This window comes from Vidua chalybeata, chromosome 1 (genome assembly GCF_026979565.1).
Source record: "Vidua chalybeata isolate OUT-0048 chromosome 1, bVidCha1 merged haplotype, whole genome shotgun sequence".
Classification (NCBI taxonomy): Eukaryota; Metazoa; Chordata; class Aves; order Passeriformes; family Viduidae; genus Vidua; species Vidua chalybeata.
Genome location: NC_071530.1, coordinates 59,184,472 through 59,207,648, shown reverse-complemented (window position 1 = coordinate 59,207,648; position 23,177 = coordinate 59,184,472). Strand labels below are relative to the sequence as shown.

Here is a 23,177-nt window from a genome sequence, read left to right as displayed (position 1 = left end):
TTCAGCCTGAGCATGGCTACTGGGATTTGTCGTACCAACATGGAGGTGGACATATGTTGATTTTTACCTCCAAATCAATATGTTGATTTTTATCTCCTTTGTAGACAGGCAATCTCTGAGCATGTGGTGTGGCCTGCAGTCAATGCCAGCCCCTGGGCTTGACAGCTTGGTCAGATCTCTACAACGGGACATGTTTTCAGCATAAGTTTGCATCTGACCTGGAAAAAGTTGAAGTCTAACTATACATGTTGTCGTAAGGCTCCAGTTTTGCTGAGTGTTAATATGTATACCTGGGTCTCATTTGAAAATCAAAGAGCCAAGTAGCTAAGAGTTTCTTGCTTGGCAGAGTTACTCTCCCCTCCACCAACCCCATGACTCTGGAAATAAACAGACCCAGAAGAACATAAACACCTTTGTACATTACAAGCTTTCTTTTTCAGGGTAGGTTTGCATATACTACCTTAAAATTCAGTTTAGCTATAGCTGGAAGGTGACTTCTACACTGTTTGTTACGACTGTGCTCTTGCAACTTGAGGCAAGAGATTTCAGAGATACCAATTCATTGCTGTGACTCTCAGCAAAATTACAAAAACACAACCTGATATCTAACAAAAGAAGAAATACCAGAGCTGTAACTCACAGCAATATTATTTCCACACAAAAAGGATATAGAGTGCTCACAAGCAATCACCACAATAGCTATCACCACAGTAGCTCTATTACATCTTCTGTAACTTTCTCAATTTCCTTTTACTTTCTTTAATTTAACTCTTGTGATTTTCCAACCTGAGTATTTTCCCCTGAAATAATTTGAAAAATTTGCATTAATATAAAATTACATCCTACTTGCAACACGTTATATAATTTATATAAATAGTTTGCAGAAAACTCTAAATTCTCCCTTTGATACCTTCTTATACAGAAGAAGATAAGTACACAGAAAATATTATATTTATATATATTTTATATAAAATATATATAAAAATAATATTATATACAATATAATATATTATAGATATAATATATAAAATATATAATAACATTATATATCATATATAAATATTATATATATAAATATTATATATATAAAATATATATTTATATATAATATATACACATGACCATATTTATGTAATGTATACACATGGCTACTGTTCTAATAGATCATTAATATTTTGCACATGCACACAACCACTTTAGTCAAAAATAGCTTGAGGGAAAAACTACTGCATCTGCTGTCACTGATACAATTATATTATCCTTCCCTTCTGCATTACCTGCAGTATAATTATATAACTCTGAGAACTTTGTTCCGATCAGCCACACCGAATAGAATCAGTTGCAGTCATGTAAATAGAAGTTCAGCTTAGTTATTTTCCTGTTTGAAAAATCACTTTTACCTGAAGCAAGAGATGCTCAATTTCCCTTTCCTGTTTTCCCTCCCTTCAGCTACAAAAATAATTATCTCCATGACAGGTACCAAAATTTTGCTATCTGCCTCTTTGTCCCTTCAAAAACACACTCAGCAGTACTTTGTGACAATCAATCAAAAGCATTACAATAATAGTGTTCAATACAGTCTTCACAGACATATTTACTTATCCATCTCTGGGATTTCTGTTTGCTATGAGAGCTGAAGAGTGGGAGTCAGGCTTCCAGGAGCTTCCTTTTGTTCCTGCCACCATCTCCAAGGAGCAAGCTTCTATAACCATCTCCACAGTGTACACACACCCCAGGTGGCCAAAGTTCATGGTCACAATCACCTTTCTTTCCCTTTTTGTGACACCTTCTTTTAGGTAGACTCCTCTATTTAACACATAGAATTCATCTCCTGCCTGATGCCATGTTTTTAGGTACATCCTCTGCAAAAGCTTCCAATTCTCTACTTGGTCCCTTCCAGACAGAGGGGATGCCTTTTTGCACCAGTTTGCAGCTAAAACAACTTGGCTGACTGGGACACCAGAGTGAAACTATAAAATTACAGCTTTAGTGCAGGTTCTTACTGCCTCTGGCCATATACTATTTCTTTGGTCATTGGTGAACTAATTTAACAGCTTCTCCATCTGTAAAACACATGTACTAATACATGCATAAACTCTTATCTCTAATACTACTGATTCCAAATGAGTCCTGAGAAGCTAAATGTATTTGAAGACTGCTTATTGACACTCAGCTGAAGCATCTTATTGACCTGTAAAGTAGCTTCTGGATTAGATGACACAAATCCTAAACCAAATTCATCATGGCAGTACAACAACTGAGATGCTAAAATAATCAAAACAAATCAACAACAACAACCACACAATTCTAGGAGTTATGCTGTTGTGAATCTAAAGGAAAAGGTATATCCTTTCCCCTTTCACAGCTCTGTGTAAATTATATTCCAGCTTTTCTCAGATTTCATATTTAAAAAAACCCCTAAAGTACTGCACTAAAATCTGCTTTTTTTGCTTTACAAAAGTAGGTCTTGGTGAGCAGTGCAAGCAAGTGGCTTAATGCTTATTACTTTCTAAAAACATTTAAGCATATTTAAGAAATTTTAAACTAATTGAAGAAGTAAAACAGAGATGTGCTTTGTCTTCCACCTTTGCCATGTCATTGCCACTGAAGCTGCCATCTGTGGAACAGGAGCAATAGCAACACCAGTGGGATGGATTGGAAAGAAATGGGTAAACACACCTGCAAAGCATTTAATCATACTCCTCTGAAATTTTTGGGACTTCAGATGGTAATTTCATTTGAAGCAGGACCAGGTCCAAGTAGAAAATTAAATTTTTTAACTGGAAGACTGATGAGGCTGCACCTACACACCTGAATAAAGAGAGCTCCTCACAGAAAGCCATATAAATGTGTTTTCAATTGCATTAGAAAGGCTTGATTGTAAACCAAACTCAATTGTATTTACTCCAAGCAAGCCCAGGAGGAAGAGTAAGAAGGAATGGTTGCTATCCCAATCTTCTATAGGCATGGACATGAAACAAAGCTGCTAATTTACCTTTTGTGGCCCACTTCTAGAGGTGAGGGTCTCCAGGAGGATTGGAATGGTGCCTGTAGCCTCCCTGCTGCAGCTGTGGGTGCTGTGTGAGTCAGGAATGGCACACATGACATGGCCTTCAAGGAACAGGAGCACAAAGCAGCACCAAAGCAACACCACCAAGAAAAAAAATCTGGAGCCAGAGACCCAGTTTTCAACAAGAGTTCTGCCAAGACTGCACCATTTTGATCCTGTCCAAACCAGTTAACTGCTCCATGCAACCTTTTCCCCATCTGTTTAGAAAACTGGAGTTGTATTATTTTTAATGGTAAGTGGCATGGACCCCATAAATAACACTCTGCTATTGATCTTCAATATTAGTCTTCACAGTCATCAGTGAAACTGCAACTTAGTGGAACTGGGGGGTGGAGGAGATGGAATACTGTTTAATATTTTGGAATTATTAAAAGTGGAATTATGTCATCCTGTTCTTTTAAAAGTTTTAAAGTTCTTTTAAAAGTTTTCTATACCTTCTGATGTTTACATATTTCTCCTAGAGGTCTCACGCACTGTTTGTGTAAATAATGATTGTTTTGCGTTCTTCTTTGTGGGAAGAGAGAATTGATGGACTGTTAGTTTGGCTAGTGTGGCTAGAGAGGTAGCAATTCATCCTCCAATCCACTGTCACTTTTAGAATTCTATATATTGCGAAGTCAGAAATAAAACTTCCTCTTTTCCTTCTTTTACATTGTGAGTGCGTGAGTTATTTTGTGTCTTAGTGCAACAGAATTACACCTGTCCAATCATGCTCACTCTTCACTTCTTGGGATGTACAGGTAATCTCCAGTGCAAGCTGAAAGGTAACCTCTGAAGATAATAGTACCACAACAGTTTGTGAATAGAAGTGAGATCCTAATCTCCATAGCCTTGTCAAATTGCTTATTGGGAATTAGAGAGGGCAGAAAAGAGAAAGAAATACATACCTCAGTGTATTTGAATACAGATTATTTTGAGGAAATACAAGCCATACACAGGTGGGATAAATCCATGCTAAATAAATAAACAGAACTGGCACAGAAAAGTAACTGCACAAAAATCTCATGCCAGGGGAAATATGTTCCAGTCTACCTGTGCTGTCAAGCAGAAAAAAAAAAATAAAAAGGTCTTGCTTTGAGAAAGACAAATGGTTTCAAAATGTTCTTTAACACTGATACAAACAAGGTCAGCTATTGTGATGCCTGTCTCACTTCCAAACTTCATTGGGGGAGCAGAGGGGAGTGATTCATGGAGAGCATGCAAAAAGCAGTGCTGAAATGGAGCTGAGAAGGCCATGAGCAAGGTCCTGATTGTTTGTCTTTACATAATGCAAGACAAACAGAATATGAAATGAAATTATAAGGTAATGTACTTAAATTGCCAATTACTTCTTCACAGCTGTCTTGAAAACCAAAATACTTCAAGAGCAATTAATTGTTCCCATATAACTTGATCAATTTTGTAGTGGTTGTAAGCAATAATTAGTAAAAACCAGGAAATGCATATACATGTATAAAGAGAATCTCCCTAACAGCTACAGATACTATAGGCAGAACTATGTTCTGCTCTCTCTGAGACAGAGTTGGCTCCTTGCAGAGACAAGGGGCTGCCTGGAACTGACAGTTTTTATCAAGTTTGACCTAACAAATTCTTGCACTTGATCCATTAACTGAGAAAAGAAACTAATTAATACACACATAATCTTTGCTTCAGTATTAAGAGGCAAAAATCATGAGAGATGCCAGAACTAATCAGGGTTTTCCCCAAGAGGAAGGGAAGGAAATATTAAAAAAAAAATACACCAAGAATTAAAAGTAATTAATGCCAGGATCCAAATAAAATAAAATAAAATAAAATAAAATAAAATAAAATAAAATAAAATAAAACGTGTTAAGACTGACAAAAATCTGGATTCAAGTACTAGCTACAGAGGCATTTTGAAAAAAGCTGTCAGGAGATAAAAGAGACACCTCAGGAAATGCATTTCTATCCTTACAAATAGGTTGTAACTTGGAACCGATGAGGGTTGAGGGGGGGTAGAGGGAGGAGTCGGGATAGAGCATCCTCGTTACTAAAACTAAAAAAGTTACGAGTGTTGTGTGCTTTTTGTTTGCCCGGTGGAGCGGCATCCTGCGGCGTTGTACATGCGGTGTATGCGCGAGCAGAGCCTGAGCACTCGCACCGGCATCCAAAGGCTTAACATTCCCCCAAGAGCCCGCTCGCAGATCGGAGACATCAAGCAGGGCAATGATGTCTCTGCCCGACCGTCTGTGAACGCCGCTCCCCACTTTTCCCCCCAAGAGGTCCAGGCAGCCCCGGCACGGACCAACCCCGACAGTGCTTGGGACAAGGTCCGAGCCAAGCCGCGCTCTGCCGGGCACCGTCCTCGCGCTCCGCGGGCTGCCGGCACCGCTCCCGCCTCCCCGACGGGCTCCGGCTGCCCCGGGCTGGGGCAGAAACTCGGGGAAAGGGCTCTCTCCGCCTTGGGAAGCGTCTGGCACGCCCCGCGGGCTCGCTGACAGCGCTCACCTGCCGGCTGCACGGAGTCACCCGCGGGCTCGGAGCGGAGCGGGAAACTCAGCCGGGACCGCAGCGCAGCCAGCACAGGTCCGGCGCCCAGGAGAGCGCGTTCGCCGCCTCGAAGCGCGTCACGGTCGGGCTCGGGCTGAGTGCTTGGGCAACTTACGTCAGTGGCCCGGGCAGTGGGGCCCACGCTGCCCCAATGAGGGGAGGGAGGTGCTGGTTAAAGACATGAATGAAAGATGGGCGCCGCTGCCCGGCCAGGACGGTGCCTTCTGAGGCTCGCAGGGCGGCTGGGGCAGCGACGCTCCGGGGGCGGGGCGGCCGTGCCCCGGCGGCAGGCGGCGCTCTGGGGCTGGCGCTGGGGCTGCGGCGGCGGCGAGCGGGGCCGCACCAACCAGAACGAGCAGGGAGCCGGGAGCGGGGCGAGGCGATGGAGCGGGGAGCAGCCGGCGCCGTCTCAGGTCCCGGCGGGGAGGAGGCAGTGCCTGAGGTGAGGGGGGCTATGGGCGGGCGGGCCGGGGGCGAGGGAATGGCGTTGGGTAGCGGCAACTCCGCCGCTGGCCGGCGGCTCCGTGCGCGAAGTTGCCGGGTCCCGTCCCTGCCCGGGCCGTGCGCGGAGCGAGGGGCGCTGCCAGAGCCGGGGCGAAGCGCGGCCGCCCCGCCCTGTTCCTGCCGCCTGCCCTGGGTTGGGGCGCTGGCCGCGGCGGGCTCGGCCCTGCCCTGCCCTGCGGAGCGAGCGCGGCCGGCCCTACCCGGCACCACGGCCGCGGCAGAAGGTAACGGGGCTGGGCGGGGGCGGCGGCGGCCGGGAGCTGTGCCGGGGCGCAGCTCTGCCTGGACTGCCCCGGAGAGCTGCTTTGTTCGCTTGCCTGCTTGGGGATTTTGGGTGGCGATTCTCTTTCGTTACAGAAACGGTGTGTGCGGAGCTGTCACTGGAATGCGGTGGTGTGCCCGTGCATGGAGCTGCACAGGGGCCCCAGATCCTGTAGTTTTTGCTTAGGCAGAGCTCCCGCTGGTTTCCCGGGTCTTTCTCAAGGTTTACACAAAATGAAGTCTTTAGTCAGGCTGCAACATCTCCTGAATAATATGTATAACTAACGTGATTATGAGTTTCAGTTTGGATTCCTAGGCAAAATTTGCTCTGAATAGGCAAGGCAGTCATAGTTAATGTTTGCTAAATGCATTACTATCAATTTGAGTGCATATTATTAGTATGATCAGACCATAAATTCTGAAGGAATATGAAGTGGCTGTCTTGATTCAGATCTACACCGTATGGTTTGAATATTCCAGCTTTGCCACTGACTCTGAAAACAGTGGTTAAGGTTTGTCCCAAAGATGAAGGAACCTGACCATAAGACCCTTGACGAGCCTGATCACTTCTAGTGGAGTTGTTCTGAAAAGGCAATCTCTCCTTTCTTTGAAGCACTTGTGCAGTCCAGATACTTTTGCAGTAAGAAGACGAACTTCTTACTGCATCTTTCTCCCCAGGGTAAAGTTGGATAGGTTCATAAAAAGTGGCAAACCTCCACCTGAGGGCATTTTTTTAGTTCAGCCTGAAGCACCAAAGTTACTTGAGAAGAAAAGCTGTCTTTTGACTATGTTTATCCCTCCCCTGGCTATTTCCACGGTTCTGAAATGACTTGAGGGTCACCTTCAGAGAAAGAAGTCAGCTTTGCTCAGAGGATTTCAAACCTTTTATTTGCCCTGCTTAAGGCTTCTATAAAACAAACACGCAGAACATATGAAAGGAAACCTATGATGGAATATTCAGCAATTCATTTCCCTTGGGTAAAAGCTGATAGATGTTTTCACTTGTTTTGGAAAGGTTTTCAAAAATATATTTCTTCAAGCAAAAAAGATCTGATTTGACACTGCTGAAGTAAATCATGAGGTAAGGCAAAGGAGGGTAGTATTTTTTTGCTACATCACTCCTGATGTGGGGAAACAGGGGTTAGAAACTGGGTGAACTGTTGCAGGGCTTTTTCCATTATACTTTTATTTTGATGGGTTGATCAGTGTATAAGTTTCTGTGAAAACTCAAGACTCCCGCCTTTTAAAAAACATTAGCAATAGCACTGGATATTTTCAGGCAGCGTGTATCTGAGACACTATGGCACTCGCCAAGAGATTAACAGCACTTGGCCTTGTGCCTCTGGGCTCGTGCCTAATAATACATTGCAGGAGCACTGCATTAACTGTCAATAAATGTTTGTCATCACTTCGGGCTTAAGTACAGAGTGGCTTTAAAACAGCACAGAAAGAAAAGTTTCAGCTCAGTTTTTAAATGTGACACAGCCCTTTGTATGACTAACTCTTGGTTCCTGGATCTATTGGCAGGGTCCCCATTAACATAGCCCTGCTTTGTTTATGTGGCTTTGGTTTTGAAGACCTAAAACGCCTGAGTTTATTTCTTTAATTTCCCCTTAGTAGCTCCGTGTTGATAAAACAGATGAGAGAAGAGTTTCTCTAGAATTGCATTTTTTTTGAACTTAGGCAGGACTGTGATGGTGATGATCATATTTCCCTTTCCTTTGTCATTGTGTTTGATTCTGGAGAAATCCTTTTAAATGCTTGACTGATTTCAGGACACTGTAAGAAATTACCCCCAGTTAATCAGATTGTGCCTTGCACTGAACCCAGCACTGTCTGCAGTCAGACAGGATCAGTAATCAAGTCAGTGTTGGATGGATTTTTAGACACTGTGGAAACCCTTGGACTTCTCCAGCATGAGACCAGACTAATTGGAGAAGCTAGAGCCAGAAAAGCTGGTGGGAACTGATGATGCTGTAGCTGTAGCTATGCTAGTATTGTGCACTGGTACTCTTGGTATGGGGTGAGTACCCAGGGGGGGAATTATTCCAGAGTATGGTCTTCTGAATGCTTAGGCATAGCTTTTAGCTTGTGAACTTGCATGCACACAGCTATTTGATTGCTCGTTTTGAGCAATTAGGGGAAAGACTGAGATAGATCTGATCCCTATGTCCTCAGATTGTTTGCAAGAAAGAAAAAGAGGCAACATTTTAAAACTGAATGAATGATAAAAATAAATGTTCAATTTAAATAGTATTAAGAGAAGAAACAGGAACCTGGAGATAGTGGAAACTCCAAATCTTTTAAATGTCTGAATGATTGAGGATCCTTTCTCTTATTTTAAAAAATACATGGGCAATCAAGGACCAGAGTGTTAAACCTGTGATACAGATGGGTTTCATTAGAGGGTTCAAAAACTTTCAGATATATGTAGGTGATAAGGATTGAGATTATTTCTTTTCAAGTGTTTTTAGCTCTACTAAAAACATGAAGAAACCTATCAGCTCTGGTGCAGTACCTCTTTAAATACTCTAAATACAATACTACTTTAAATACAAGTGTGCCTTGAATTGTGTGGAATAACTTATTTTCTCAGTTAAGACATTAGTTTTGAGTTACCTGACTCAAGATGAATGTCTTCATCAGATTATAGGGGGAGCTATAAGCAGCCAAGGGACTTCAATGCTTTGTTTGCACCAGGCATTTTTAAGAACCAATTAATTAAACCTGACAACTTTAAGTTACTTGGTGCTGCTTCTCTGGTATATGCTGCCTCTGCACCACACACGTGTTCCATTTCAAGAGGCAGTTTAGCCCATGGAAAGTCAGAGTCTCTTGCTCTTGTGTAGTGTTTTACCTGTGAGAGACTTCTTCCTTGCTCCTTACTTAGTTGTTCTTTACTGGACTAAGAGACAAATGCAAATTAAGATTATGTGGACTGTGGTTAAAGGGTGAGCTGAGTGAAAAAGACAATGTTTGTGAAGGCTCTGGTGCTGGTCATAATGCCTGATGAAAGACCAGTGGCCTTTCCCTGACTTCCCAGCAGAGAGGATGCACAGTCTCTATGTTATTTATGATGGGAGAGGGGCTAGAGTCACTCTGCTTTCTTAATATTGTCCTTCTGCCCTTGACACTTCAAAAATCATCTGTGATGGTTTACTGAATGCTGATGTGCTTTAGGATGAGTGCTTTACTTCTTCAAACTTCCAGTGCTTTCACTAACCTTAGGTGTATGAACAGCAATTTCTGGAGCATTTTTCTTCTTATTAAATATTTAAATTCTCTTTATTTTTTCACCCTGGAATTAAGATAAGAAGTATGCAGTCTCCCAGCTTCTTAACATGAACTGGCATCTCTGGTAATTGTACAGGTTCTACCATCAAATTTGCTGTTTCACCACTATTTGGTGATAAAATCTAAATATTTAAAGCAAGTCAGAGGTTTGTGGTATTTTTTCCAAGCGACAAAAAGCTAAAGGAGGAATTTCAATTACTGTAATTGAACTAAGCCACTATATTTCTATTCCTGAGTAGAAAAGGTCCCAAATGATTTCTTTCTTCTTCTCTTTCAGGGTTCTAAATAACTACTTTAAAAATAAGGATAATTAAGACTGTAAACTGTGACACCAGCTGTTGGTCAAAATAAATGTAAAACCACTATGTTTGCAGGGTATCTGCAGAAACAATGGTTCTCTGTGCTGTGTGCTTGGTCAGTCAGTGTCTTTCTGAGCTCTCAGTAGAATCTGTGATGCTTGTTGAAAACAAGAGATCCAGCTAAAATGTGTTAAATTAGAGTTCTGCACAAGTTGCAGGAGATAAATCAATGTTTGACAAATGGGAAAGGATATGAGCACTTAAAAGAAAAAATGTACTCAAGATTCTAGGCATATTAAAGCAAGAAAAATGAAACAAAAGTAAAACATTAAAAATTTATCCTTTCAGTGTTGTTTCAAGAAGAAGAATTACACATGTTGGTGTTTATGGAGATTATTCTCATCTTATTCAGAGCTTTGTGTTTCTTGAAGATACAAATAATATTTAGACTGAGATGATACCCACAAGAAGCACTTCGTAAATATTAATGTTGTGGGGGATTTTTGGCAATTGAGTTAAAGCTGTTTGTCTCAGCCATCTATAAATGGTTCTGCAAACAAAATAAATAGACTGATATCAACTGGGCAGGGAGTAATGAGTAAGATCCATCTTTGTCTGTGTGCAGAGTAGTGCCAGGATGCCCACTTGGGAATGGGAGCAGCTGGAGCCATGCTGGTGATACCCTTCTCTGCCTGAATTCCATTGTTCCTTAGGAGGAAAAGGGTGTTGACACCCAGCAGGATCATGGACTCATTTAGGTTGCAAAAAATCTTTTAAGATCATGAAGTCTGACTGTTACCACTAGCCCAGTGCTATGCTGGCTTTGTTTGGTACATCTGGGATTTGAGCATGGTCCTCTGGGAACTTCGGAGAGGATTTATAAATATGTTTGTTTGTTATATATCTCTTTCCATCTTGCAATGTTTGTTGGGGTTTCTTCTAAGGTTTCTAGTCAGACACATTCTTGGGATGGACTGACAATATGACTGGTTTACTAGATGTACTGTGTAGCAGTTGTGTGTTGGCTGTGAACCTAATTCCTCACATCATCATTTTGTGCACATTTGCCCCACTGAGTTACAAGACATCTGTGATTTTAAAATGTTTAAGAAGAAACTGGACAGATTAAGGAAAAAGGAGGAGAAGTAAACCATATTTAGGATAAACCATCCTCCAGGGATTTGACACAGTGTGAGAATAATTTTTTTGTGCCTAGCCCTGTACCCCTGAAAACTAAACCTAACTTCTTCAAGTCTAGCACATTTCTGAGACTTGGGGATTTTATCTGTCCAGTATGTTTAACAGAATTGAATCCTGAAATGAAAGCTTGTTTCTACTCACTTTTTAATTTCTTGAGTTAGAACTGGACCGACACTACTGTTTTTAAATGTTTGTCACATCAAACCAGCTTTGAGTCAAGGAAAATACTGCTTGGATACCCATTTGTCTGAAAATGGGTATCTCTTAGTGCAGATCTGTTTCCTGTGGTGTCTTCGAGGGTGTAAATATTTGCATCCTTTTAGAGTCTGTCCCTTTTGCCTTCTCTTCCCCTTGGGTCCCTTCCTTGCTATGATAGTACACAGATTGTGAGCCCTGGTTTCTGTGCTGTGTACCATTCCTGGTTCAGGTGTCTTTGGCATTGCTGGGCTGTTACTGGCCTGAGCTGGAAGGAATTAATTCACAGCCAAACTCTGTATTTGTTTACAGCTGAAGCAACACTGAACTACATGAGCAATAATATAAGACCATCACATTCAGAGTCAACAAGAATGGGAATGTGCTGGTTTAACCACACAAGTGATGTAGATTTATGAAGGGACCAATATTTGATTCCCATTAATGGGTCTAGGTCATGTTGTTTGCACTAGTGGTGTAAGGCAGTGTCAGCCAGGAACCTGTCCCACTGTCTGAAGGTGGTTATCATAATGATGGACTGATTTTTGCAATGTATAGAAAAAATCTCTAGGGTTTTGTTTGGTTTTGGACTTTGCAGATTTTTTTTAAGGAGGGGGGGTTAATATGTTTCTAAGAATAAAAACATCCTGCTTTGGAAATGAGGTGGAAACAATTGCTAGAGAAAAGGCATTGTCAATACTGTGAATCATTGAATGTTCTAAATAATAGGATGAAGGATAGACTGAGCTTGAGGGAAGAAGAGGGGTTTTTGAACTTCTCAGAGTGAAGTGTGAGAATCCTAGGTACTCCATGCTGAACAGATTGTCACGGAAGTGAGGAAAAATAGTTGTTTTCCTTCAGATTATCAGTGCAATATTTTTCAGCTGGTAAAGCCAGGAAGCCCATAACCTCTATGGAGACTCTGCAATCACAATGTAAATTAATTCAGCAAAACTCTGAGTGAAACTCAAGCCTCTTTAGAGCTTTTCAAACCTTATCCCAAGACTAAAGTCTGGTTTAGAATTCTACTTTATTCTGATCTGTCAGGATGAAAATTTTACTTGGTTCTCAAATTAATTCTCCCTCACAAACTGCCTTTGATAATGTTCCAAAATTAAGGAAGAAATACTTGAAAAAGCAGATATTTCCCGGGACATGGAGCACATCTCATAAATTTTAGTTTCTAATTCTCACATCAGAAATTATTGCTTTTGGAGATCACTATAATGTGCTTCTAGTTAATGAAGATTATTGTAGGCCATCAAGACCGATTCTTGCAGTGAAATTGCACTTATACTTTGATGGCAGAAACCTGCTGTATGCCTCCATGGACAGTCTAGTACCACTTTGTTACCATTACTGGACCTTTTGTCATCTTTTGACACTGCCAGACCTTGTTGTTCAGTTGAGCTGTTAAATTTGATTACAGTAATTGACGCTGATGTACACTAATGCCTGTTGATTGCAATAATGCATATTGATATATTTCTGAACTTACCTCCATGCTCAGAATTATGAGCAGCCTTACCTGCCAGACTTAAGCAATCCGTGAAGCCACAAGACGCTTGTCTGGGGTTTCTGTTAATGTGCATGAGTATGCTAACTTTGAATGGTATCGCTTATATGATGGCTTTGGAGCACACAGTAAAATCATGACCCTGTTAGGTTTAATCAGACAGTTTCTGTGGCAGTACTCAAAAATATATTCAGTCTAAGTTCCCCGCTAAGTTTTAGGCTTTTTTCTGGCTTGCATTCAGAACTTGTGTTCATTGTTTAAGGGAAAGTCATATCAATTCCTTAAGAAAGTCTCCTCTATTCAGCCTACGAGAAGGCCGGAACAACTCTAGTCACACCAGTTCTGGTTCAAATATGGTTGATTTAAGTTCTGTACCTAGAATAATTTTATTGCCATATTCTTGTCTGTTGTGTTTTTCAAGGTCATTTATTCAAATTTTGAGGAGTAATTTTTAATGTTATTATATACTGTAAAGTCATCAAAGGTGTTTCAGGAAAGACTTTACTGAGTATGACTTTAAAGCCTGCAAAAACCTTTGCAAATATATATACAGATTAAGGAAGTTTATCAGGGTTACATGTGAAAGAGAGAGTAAAAAAAAGAAATTTTGAAAAGTCTTTTCATGACAAGTTTAAGTAGTCTAGAAGGAGGTATAAGGCTCCATTTCATGTCTGTTGATTTAGAAACAAAAGGTTGAGTGCTGTAAGGCTGGGAAATGCACAGCATACACAAACATTTATTTATCCACCGGAAGCAGAAGCAGCATACTCTCCAGGCTTTAGAGAGTTCCCAGCATTTTGTGATTGTAGATTATGAATATCCTCTTTCACGTGTATATTCTTCAATGTAAATGTCACTAAATTATTTCTCAGTTTAGTCTTGCTTTTAGTGTTTCTCTAAAAGCCTGATTTTGAGCTCAGCCTCTCCTGGTGGTTGTATGAGGCTTCATACTATGAAGGCTGGAATTTGTTCTGCAGACTGCTGTTCACGGCTCTTGATTGGGAGCAATTCCTGGCTGCATGACAAGGAAATGTTCCTCTTGGCTGATGTAAATCAAAGGAGCCTGTCTAGACCTACCTTTGTGTAAATGAGAGCATGCCTCAGTCCTAGGTGTTTGTACTTGTATTTCTTTGTACTCGTACAGTGGTCTAGAGTTAAACCCCTCAGAGTAATGGATGAATAATATATCACCCTTGGACTAAGCAAGAGTAAAACTTTTGATTTTATTTCTTTCCTAGCTTTAAAATAAAAAATTGTGAGAAGAGCTTACATTCAGTGTCTAATTCTGACAGACTTCACCCTTGGATCATAGAATCATGGAATATTTTGAGTTGGAAGGAATCCAAAAGGATCCTTGAGTCTATGGATGCAATTTGTTCCATGGCTTCTCAGTTTCCACTGCAATCTGCTGGTGTTCTTACCTAATTACTTTTCAGTTAAAATAGGTGATTCTCACTTTGCCGCCGCAGGCCCCCAGCCAGGTAGTAATTAGCATTTACTCTATGATTCTCAGAAGGCTGATCAATTACTTTATTACACTATACTTATTAAGAAACCCATCAACCTTGCAGACAGTCATGATACAGGTGGATGCAGTTGGTCCTTCAATCTAAACACCATCACCATTGGCCAATTAAGAAATCACCCTTTGGTAAACAAATCTCCATAACACATTCCACATGTTCACAACAACAGGTGCAGCGAGTGAAGATAAGAATTGTTTGTCATTCTTTTCTCTGATCTTCTCACAGCCTTTCCCAGGACAATGCCTGAGAAAGTCTGTGCCTGCTCTCTGTGGCCAGAGAGCTGCTGCCACATCACTTGGCTTTCTTCCTCTACTCTGAGTTCCAATATGATGGTTCTGCACCTGGGTCAAGTGAGAGCAGCCTCAGGACTGCCCAGCTTGGTCTGTTTGTTGACATGTATGATCAGGGATGCACTTTCCATCTGGAAGTCACTTTGGCAAGTTCTGCTTTTCTCCTGCAGGAAGGGAATCAGCATAAATACCATCAAAACATGTACTAGCTTGGACTTGGCACCGCAATACTGTGTTTTCTGTAGGTGAAAATTTTAGCTGAGCAATTGTAATCAAAGACTGGCCACTTCTCTGCACTGTCCCAATGGCATTGGATAACAGAATAGTATGAGCTGGGAGTGACCCTTCATGAGTAATTCACACAAACAGACTACCGAGTGCGTTGGTGTCTTGAAGCTGATGGGCTCACAAAAAGTAAGGGGTTTCAAGAGTGGGTCCTTATAGAACATTGAAAAGTCTTTTATTTATCAAATCTCATTCATTCTAATGACTAGCTCATGGTTCTTGTGCTTTGTCATGTTAATAAGTGCAGTGAATCATCTTTAATAACCATTGCATTCCTCTGTAAGCTAGATAGCATCTGTGGGAGACTGTGACAAATAATACCTGTTCAAATGCTGCACATGTGGATATGCATGCTTTTTTGCTTCATATCAAACATGGCTCCCTGTTCAACAACCGACTACAATTCTAAATTATGGAAATTTCTTTCTTTTTTTTTTTTTTTTTACATTATCTAGAATTTATTTATCCTTTAAATGAAAGGATTCAGCTTTAGCTTAAGTGAGAGAAGACTGGTGTACGATCCAAAACTCATACTTTGATACTTTTTAATGAACTGGATTAATTGAGCTTCTTATAAAAAAGAGTTATAAGGGGGGCACGTTGCTCTATGCATGCATCAGCATGAAGAACCAGAAAGTCAGATGAGGATTTGTCATATATAGTGGCAGCCACCTGTTTCTTTTCTGAAGCCTCTGGAGTCAGCATTTCTCTGGGCTCTTATTGCTTCCTTTGTCAAGAAGATTTTTCAAGCACATTCAGACTATTGAAGTTTAGTGACCTGATTCCTTCCCCATATTTTTGCTTCCTTGGCATCCTTTATACCACTGGTGGCACTCTCAAAAGTGGACCACTATTAAAGAGAAAAAGTAATTATACCACCAAAAGATCCTACTCTACAATTTTGAAGTTATTATATGCATCACTGGAGATTTCCGGGAAAAATCTTGAAGCAGGAGACGAAGCTAAAGTTAAATTCAATAGCATAATAAAGGTATAAAAGAAATCAAACCCTTTGTTTTCAGAATGTAAATGAAAATGCAGCATTGGGGTTTAGGGGCAAACTGCTCCCAAGAGCAGGATACATCATGAATGTGCAGTATGAGGTTTTTTGAACCTTCCAGTGAAGTGTTCTATTAACTACTGATTTTGTCCTGTTTCCACCTATGAAAGCTAGTAGGCATGGTCCAACTTTGAGGCATCCATTCCTGGAATTTCACCTGGCCATTAAATGTATTCAGGTAGTCATAATATAATAATCCACTTTCACTTAAAATAAGTTAGTGTAGAATTACCACAGACTAGTGTTCTGACTTAAAACAGTGCTAGGTCAGAGTAGAACAACAGTGTTCAGGCGGTTAATCTGTACAGTTTGCATTATTTTCTGTCCTCTGTTGTAGCAAGCAAGAGTTTTTCTCCATTCATTTTGTGCATTCACCTACCCATTCACAGAGATAACAGGTGTCACCTGAAGTGGTTTCAGAGTCACCAGCTCCATATTCATGGGACAGTCTCTGAATAAAGGTGTGGGTCCTTACCAGCTAGGATCGACAATACCTGACTTCAGGTTTCTGAATTAACTCCTCAGCCCCATGTAGGGGCTGGATGAAAGACAAAGGCAGGAGGGAACATGACATTGTGCCCTACACTGGTGTGTCTTGTACAGTGATAGTGAGGATGGAAGATAATGAATGAGTGTGATAAGGAAAAGTGTCCCTCTGCCTTTTCCAAAATTTCATTGGTGCCAGCTGGTAAATATTGGAGTGCCAAGAAACAACATTTGGGTTTCCAGGGATCCAGTGATGAATTTTGGCACATTTTTGTGTTGCTTATTTGCCAATGTTACATTTTTGCTCCCAGTGGGTTCTCAACAGCACAGGAATAAGTATATTAGTACATTTATGATTAGGGCTTTGTAGTTATATAAAGGCAGTCTCATTTATCAGGTTTTATTTCCCACCCAAATTCCATCCTTTGGTTTTTTTTTTTTTTTTTTTTTGAGTGGAGTGGCAGGCATGAATGTGAGCGGCAAGGCCTTGGTAGCTTTGCAGGGGCAAAATGGGTGGAAAGTGATGCCAAAGTCCCATTGGAGAGGAGGACAAGGCAGGCAGCCAGGGGGTTAGGAATGCCTGCTATGAGTTGGCATGCAGGATGTGGCTGGAGGGAAGGCTTAGGTGAGACTGCAACAGGGAGGTCTTGCCTGGAGTTTCATTTCAAAACTTTTTGAGCCTGGGAAGGGCTGGAAATGGTTTGTGTGCGTGCTTGGCTGTAAGAGCTCCATTATTGCACTAGACAGTCCTGACTCCTGATGGACACTGGTGTCACAGAACTCTTCAAGGAGTCTCTCTTTGTACAGAAGACACTGCTTAGCCTCAATGACACATACTGAAGCTTTTGTTCTTCTTAGCATGTTATAGGGATAGATTTAGGCTGCGCCTAGCAGAGCTCTTCTCCCATTGCCTATCCCCCCGCTCCCTTGATGGAGTGCAAGGGAATCAGAACCACACTGACTTCCCTCCATGTCTTCAACCCGGCATGCTCCTCACAAGAAACCAGAAACAAAGAGTGTGTCACATGTCACTTTGTGTCTGTGACTCAGCCTGCCAGACTCTCAAAGGATCATGTGTCCCTATTGCATCACTTGGTGTAATGTGCATGGAAGAGAGGCACCTGCTCCTTTGAAGGGTGCCTAAGGCACCAAAAACCCGTTTCAGTGACTTGAGGTGGGACGAGAAGACATTAGCCTGCAACAAAGTAAAGTGCACACCATTTTGGGGAAGGCTGAGCCAGTGGACTGAAGTACATAGAACTGGTTTCCTCCAGGGGGGGATGTGAGTGAAGGAGGGATAGGCAGCAGCAGATGGCAGTTCAGCTCTGAAAAGGCACTGTGGAGAACAGCAGGTCCTTATTTAGCAGATCAGCTTCCTCTCTCGATGCCCTGACTGGATTTTGTAGAAGACCTAATTCTTTTCTTGATAACTGAATGGATTTGGTCTGGAAATAGAGAATCTCATGGTGCCTCTAACTGAAGATTTTTTCTGAAGTGGAAAGACACTATCGATTTCAAGGCAAATAACATATGTCTGAGGAGAATTTTAGGAGGCAGCATATCAAGATTTTAGGCCAAACCCTGAGAAAACATTTGGAAAGCATTTCAGAAGTAAGTTAATGTAAAAGATAGAATCATGGAGGGGGGGGGGGGAAGTCTATTTACTTTCATCTGCTCTTTAGCTGGACAAAGTCAAAGGAAAATCTTTGCTTAATCACAGATGCGGCTTGGAAACACCTGCAGGCTGATGATTCAAATAGCCTCCTTCCTCCTACTCTGAATGTTCTGGAATGGGAAACACAGGTGGGATGAGACTGGGGTTTAGGAGAAGGAGAAATTGTGTTTATTCTGGCAAGTTGCACATTTTATTGTCATTTGAAGCTACCTTAAGGTCAATCTTGTGCTCTGTGAGTCACCTAGAAGAAGTCATGGAGCAGTGCCAGGAGCTGACAAGCAACGGATAGTAAATAACTGACTTAACTACAGTGATATAGTTGGAATAGACCCAGAAGGCCAGATATGACAAAAATAGCTCAGTGTAAATGACAGATTTTGTTTTCCTGTGCACTTTTATGGCCATACACAGTTATTTTTCATATTTCAAGTCAACATAAGAAGTACCAATTTTCAAAGCAAAAATTAGAGCAGGAGGCATGCAGAATATTTCTTTCAATTTTGACTTTGCAGCATGTTGCTAGTCTAGTATACAATTTACTGGCCTCACCCTCTAGAAGGAAAAAAGAAAACAAAGAGATGCTGAAATAATATATATCCATTTGCCTTAGGCAAAGCAGTCAGGTAATGTAATTTCACTAAGAGTAGTTGAAACAGTGATGAGGAGAAGAACTGATCAGGAAATGGAAAGAAGTATATATTTTTCTAGGGAAAGCATGCACTTCTGGTTTTAGGGTTTGTATAGTGTGCCCAAGTTCTACTTCTAGGCATTGAATGACAGATGAAGACTGGGCAAGGCTAACTAGAGAGGTGTGCTCAAAATTTGTAATTATATCTTGTCAGGGTGAACCTTATGTCCCTTTTTATTGAATTTCAGCAGACCGAATTTTGAAAGGTTTTAGAGCTGCCAAGGATAATGAAATGGGATAAATCTGTGGAGGGATCATAAAAAGTCTGACACTTAATTTAGTAAACTGAAAGCCTAAGAGGTGCACGTGCTACCTAGCAGTAGGAAAGAAGCCTGATCAAAAGAAAGGAAGTTTGATACCAGTCCTTGTCCTAGAAGGTAAACAATTGTATGAGAAAGAGGGACATATGGAAGGTTAAATGTAACTATTGCAGATAGTCATTGGAAGTTTCAAGTGGTGAAATATTCAGAATTAAACAGAAAGAAATGAGAGATTTAAGATAGCCTTTATTGGAACATAAAAGAACTCATTGGAAAAGGTTTTAAGAAGAATAGATATATGTCACCAAACAGAGTGACTTTGAAATAAATTATTAGTGTACCAATTACACAAGTGTGCTTGTTCTGTTTGTGGAAGCACATTCTGCATTTTATAACAGCCTCTGACCAGATTTATTTTCAATGGATCAAATGTGATTCTTTTCATGAAGGAACTGAAAATGTATAAAAGGATAGCAATAATTTACACTGTTGCAACTTAGAATGTGTTTCTTAAAATGCAATATCCTCTAGATTAAATAGCCAAGTCTTCGTTTGGTTTCTGGTTTGTTTGTTTACAGTCATTCAGGTATGAAAAATCTACATTTGACCGCGTACAGGTGCATTTGAAAAGGCATTTGAATAGCTGCACAGCTAATTAGCTGATACAGTTATGTGGACGTATTTTGAACCTACAAATAAGGAGGTGGTGAAAATGTAACCTTAAATATAATTTATTTTTGTCACGGTTTTGATAATTTAAAGAGCTGTTAGTCACTGTTTATTGAAAGCATCAGGAAAGCTTTATTTGTTGTCCTGTGTTCTAATAGTTACTCACCAGCCCTGTTGGTCTGGCACACTCAGCAGTGAGTGACGATGGAAAGCAGATAACACCAGTGCACAGACCCAGACGTGAAAAGTCAGGGTCAGTCTCAGCTTCTGAACCAAGCACCAAAGAAAGCTTGCCAGGTAGGAAGGTAATTAAAGTATTGTTTCAAAAATAAATTTCAAGGCCTGTGGGGATGAGATCAGAATAGCTTTGAAAGTAGGACCTAGGTAAATAAATTGCAAGTTATTGTTTCCAAAATGCAGCTTCAGTAACCCGAATTCAGTTAACTTTTGACATTATGCCTTAGATTAGATTGCTAAAATTGGGATGAAGTTTTGCAGTAGATAACAATTGCAGGTCAATTTTTTAGAACATATTACAAAGACTGCTGATTTATATAAGCTATTTCACATAATGTAATTATGCAGGTGTCTGCAGAAGGAAAAATGGACATGGTAACGAGGAGCTGGAACTGATGCACGGTGGGTTGATACTGCAAGACATTTATTTGGGGTGAAAGGATCCTTAATTAGAGGAAAAGTATGTTGCTCTAGCAAAGAATAGCTTGGAGAGAGAGTAAAGAAACTGTTCAAAAGGAGAAGAGATCTGCCAGATTAGTAAAAAATATTATTATATCTGCCAGGAAGTAAGAAAAGATACTGCAAGTAACTCCTTCACCTTTTCAGTACTAGGAAAGCAGCAGAAACCAGGCTAATGGATCAAGGTGTTTTAGTCATGCTTTAGAAAAAAAATTGAGCTCAAGATTTGATTGAGGGGATCACTCATTAAAAAGTGGCATGGACGTAAGACCAAATGTCCATAAGGGAGGTGCTCATCAACAGCTATGACACTTTAAGGAGAATTTGGAATGAATTTGTCTGTAACTTGTATAAAATTCCACCTCACTGTCTGTCTGGGATGGCTTGACTGCAGTCTTCATTGCTCCTGTCTTACTGGGTTGGAAATAAAGATGTTAAGGAGTGTGAAATGAGGTGGAAATGAGGCAACATGTTGTCTATTCTCTCACCTTGTCCCCATAATCTGAGACTCAGTGCTCAAGAAGGCTCCTTTGTAGTGGTTTCTATATTGCTTCCTCTTATTCCTCTCACTTGGTGGAACCACGCAGAATCCTGTAGGTCTTGTTGAACCTGAGGGAGCATTGATTTTCTCTGTGCAAAACCACCATAATCTGAAAACCTTAACAGGTTTACATGCAAAAAGACATTCTGCATATTTCTGTATCGAGAATTAAAACACCTTCTTCATTTAGGTGTGTGTAGCCTGTCTGACTGCAAGACTTCATCTGCAATTTGTAACTGTGTATTTATAAATCTTTATGATAGTTTGACAAACACAGTATCCAGGCATTCCAACAAAGCTACCAGTGAGTGCTCACATGATGTCTGTACATACATTATGAAAAGTAGCTTGCTTTACTCTCATAGACTGTCAAATTAAGTGGCCTTGCTTTTTCTGTCACTGTAACAAATTCCCAGTTTTGTCAAGTCAGTGGGAATGCAGACTGTGCATAAAACAGAGGCAGGAGAAAGCATGAGATTCTAACACATGAAAAAGATATTTAGGTGGTTAGGTTTAATTTATTTTTCATAGCTGGGCTTTGGTTTTGTTTAAATACAGTGAGTAGTAGAATTTCTAGGGTTTGGAGGAAACTGGGACTTTACTGTGGTTCATAGAGGATGCATTTTAGTTTAAAATCCTTCTACTTTACCAGTCCAGGATCAGGAAGGCTAATTGCTATTTTTAGAAAACAGCATTTATCCAGCAGCAGAAGAGGTAGCACCAATTGACATTAACCCTTTCACTGGCTTCTCTTTTTCCATTTGGCTCTTGGGTGTGTGTGTATGTGCTTTGGAAGGGTGAGGACCGCCAGGTTTTCCATAATGACATTCTGTGACCAAAGTCTCTCCAAAAATAAGGAATAATGTGCACTGTTTTTCAACCTGTACACACATTTGTACACACATTATAACTATGCACAAACTTATTTCCAGCTGGTCCCCATCACAGGTACCTTTGTATGAGCAGACACCTAATGAAGCTACAGACACTGGAAATTCACATGCACAGGCTGAGTATGTGCAAAACCAGTATCTGCAATGATCACATTTAACTTCAAAATTAAGGAGTTATGCTCTGTAATGCAAATTGCTGAATTTGTTCAGCTTGGGTAAAACAGGAAACATTTAATAATAAATATAGCTGCCTAATGTGAATCTTATGGAAACTTCTTCCAGGATAGTGTTTAACTTTGATTACTGGAATTTTCAGGTTTACATGCAGCAAAGCATGGCAGAAATCCACTATTTTTTTTTTTAATAACGCTTCTGCTGTTTCAGTGAGTATCTCATCTGCATGGAGAGGTCAGTTGGTCTGCAACACTGACTTTTAATGTAAGAGTGCCATACTTTAAAAAGTTACGAATATGGAGGATCTTTTGTCACTGCCAAGAGATTAAAAATAAACACCCAAAGGCTCTGTGTGCAAAGATTCTCAAAGGACCTGTTTACCTAGGGTAGCTCTGGTTGCCCAAAGATGGCTCTTTCAGATGTATTAGTGCATCATTCTTGGCATCCAGCTGTTGCTGTTGTGCTGCATCTGCTATCATCAGATATCCCAAGGTGTCTCAAATTGCAGTGGGTGGCAATGCAGGCACCAGATTCAAGCTGCTCATTTCTACTTGAAGCCAGTGGGAGCTGATGACTGATTTGACCTTCCTTGGTGCTTCCTGGCCTTGTGCTCCTGAGGGCTGGAGCCGTGCCACATGCATTTCATGTTGCAGATCTCACATCTGTCATTTCCCTGCCGGTTGAGGGGAATATATGGATATCTGCATAGATATACATATGCATGGGAGAAAATACAACATTTTCTAGGGGAGTGTTTATATACATTTAAGCATGGGCTTAGTACCAGTTATGCATGTAGTTGGTAATGGTTTTCCTAGGTGATATAGCAGACTGGGATCCTGATTCTGAGAGCTTCTTACAAGCTGCTTGGCACTTGCTAACTTGCATTAAAAGTGCAGGGATTCAGCATATGCTTGAATTAGGCTCTAAAATAATGAAGTATCTGCTTTATACCATATTGATCTCTGTCCTTTTATTCTTCTCCTCTGCCTTCACACTGTAAATTACATGTGGGGTTTTTTTTTTTTTTATTTAGTAAACATAAAACCACCAAGTGATTTTAGTTTATGATCATATTTTATCT

The 23,177-nt window shown here is 40.7% G+C and overlaps 2 protein-coding genes across 7 annotated transcripts in view; one reads left to right on the top strand and one right to left on the bottom strand.

Moving 5' to 3' along the window:
- SLC66A2 (solute carrier family 66 member 2) overlaps positions 1–23,177 on the bottom strand; it is a 157,943-nt gene that overhangs the window by 27,972 nt on the left and 106,794 nt on the right. The gene's annotated exons all lie outside the window — the stretch shown is intronic.
- The window catches only part of KCNG2 (potassium voltage-gated channel modifier subfamily G member 2), a 53,610-nt gene continuing 35,965 nt past the window's right edge, over positions 5,533–23,177 (top strand). Inside the window, exon 1 of one of the 4 annotated variants that reach the window (XM_053964555.1) lies at positions 5,533–5,617. The gene's annotated coding sequence lies outside the window, so the exon portion shown is untranslated. Of the gene's footprint in view, positions 5,618–5,937; positions 6,024–6,241; positions 6,310–7,359; positions 7,428–23,177 lie in introns of those variants that run through there. The other 3 variants (XM_053964546.1, XM_053964575.1, XM_053964566.1) reach the window with 3 other exon arrangements.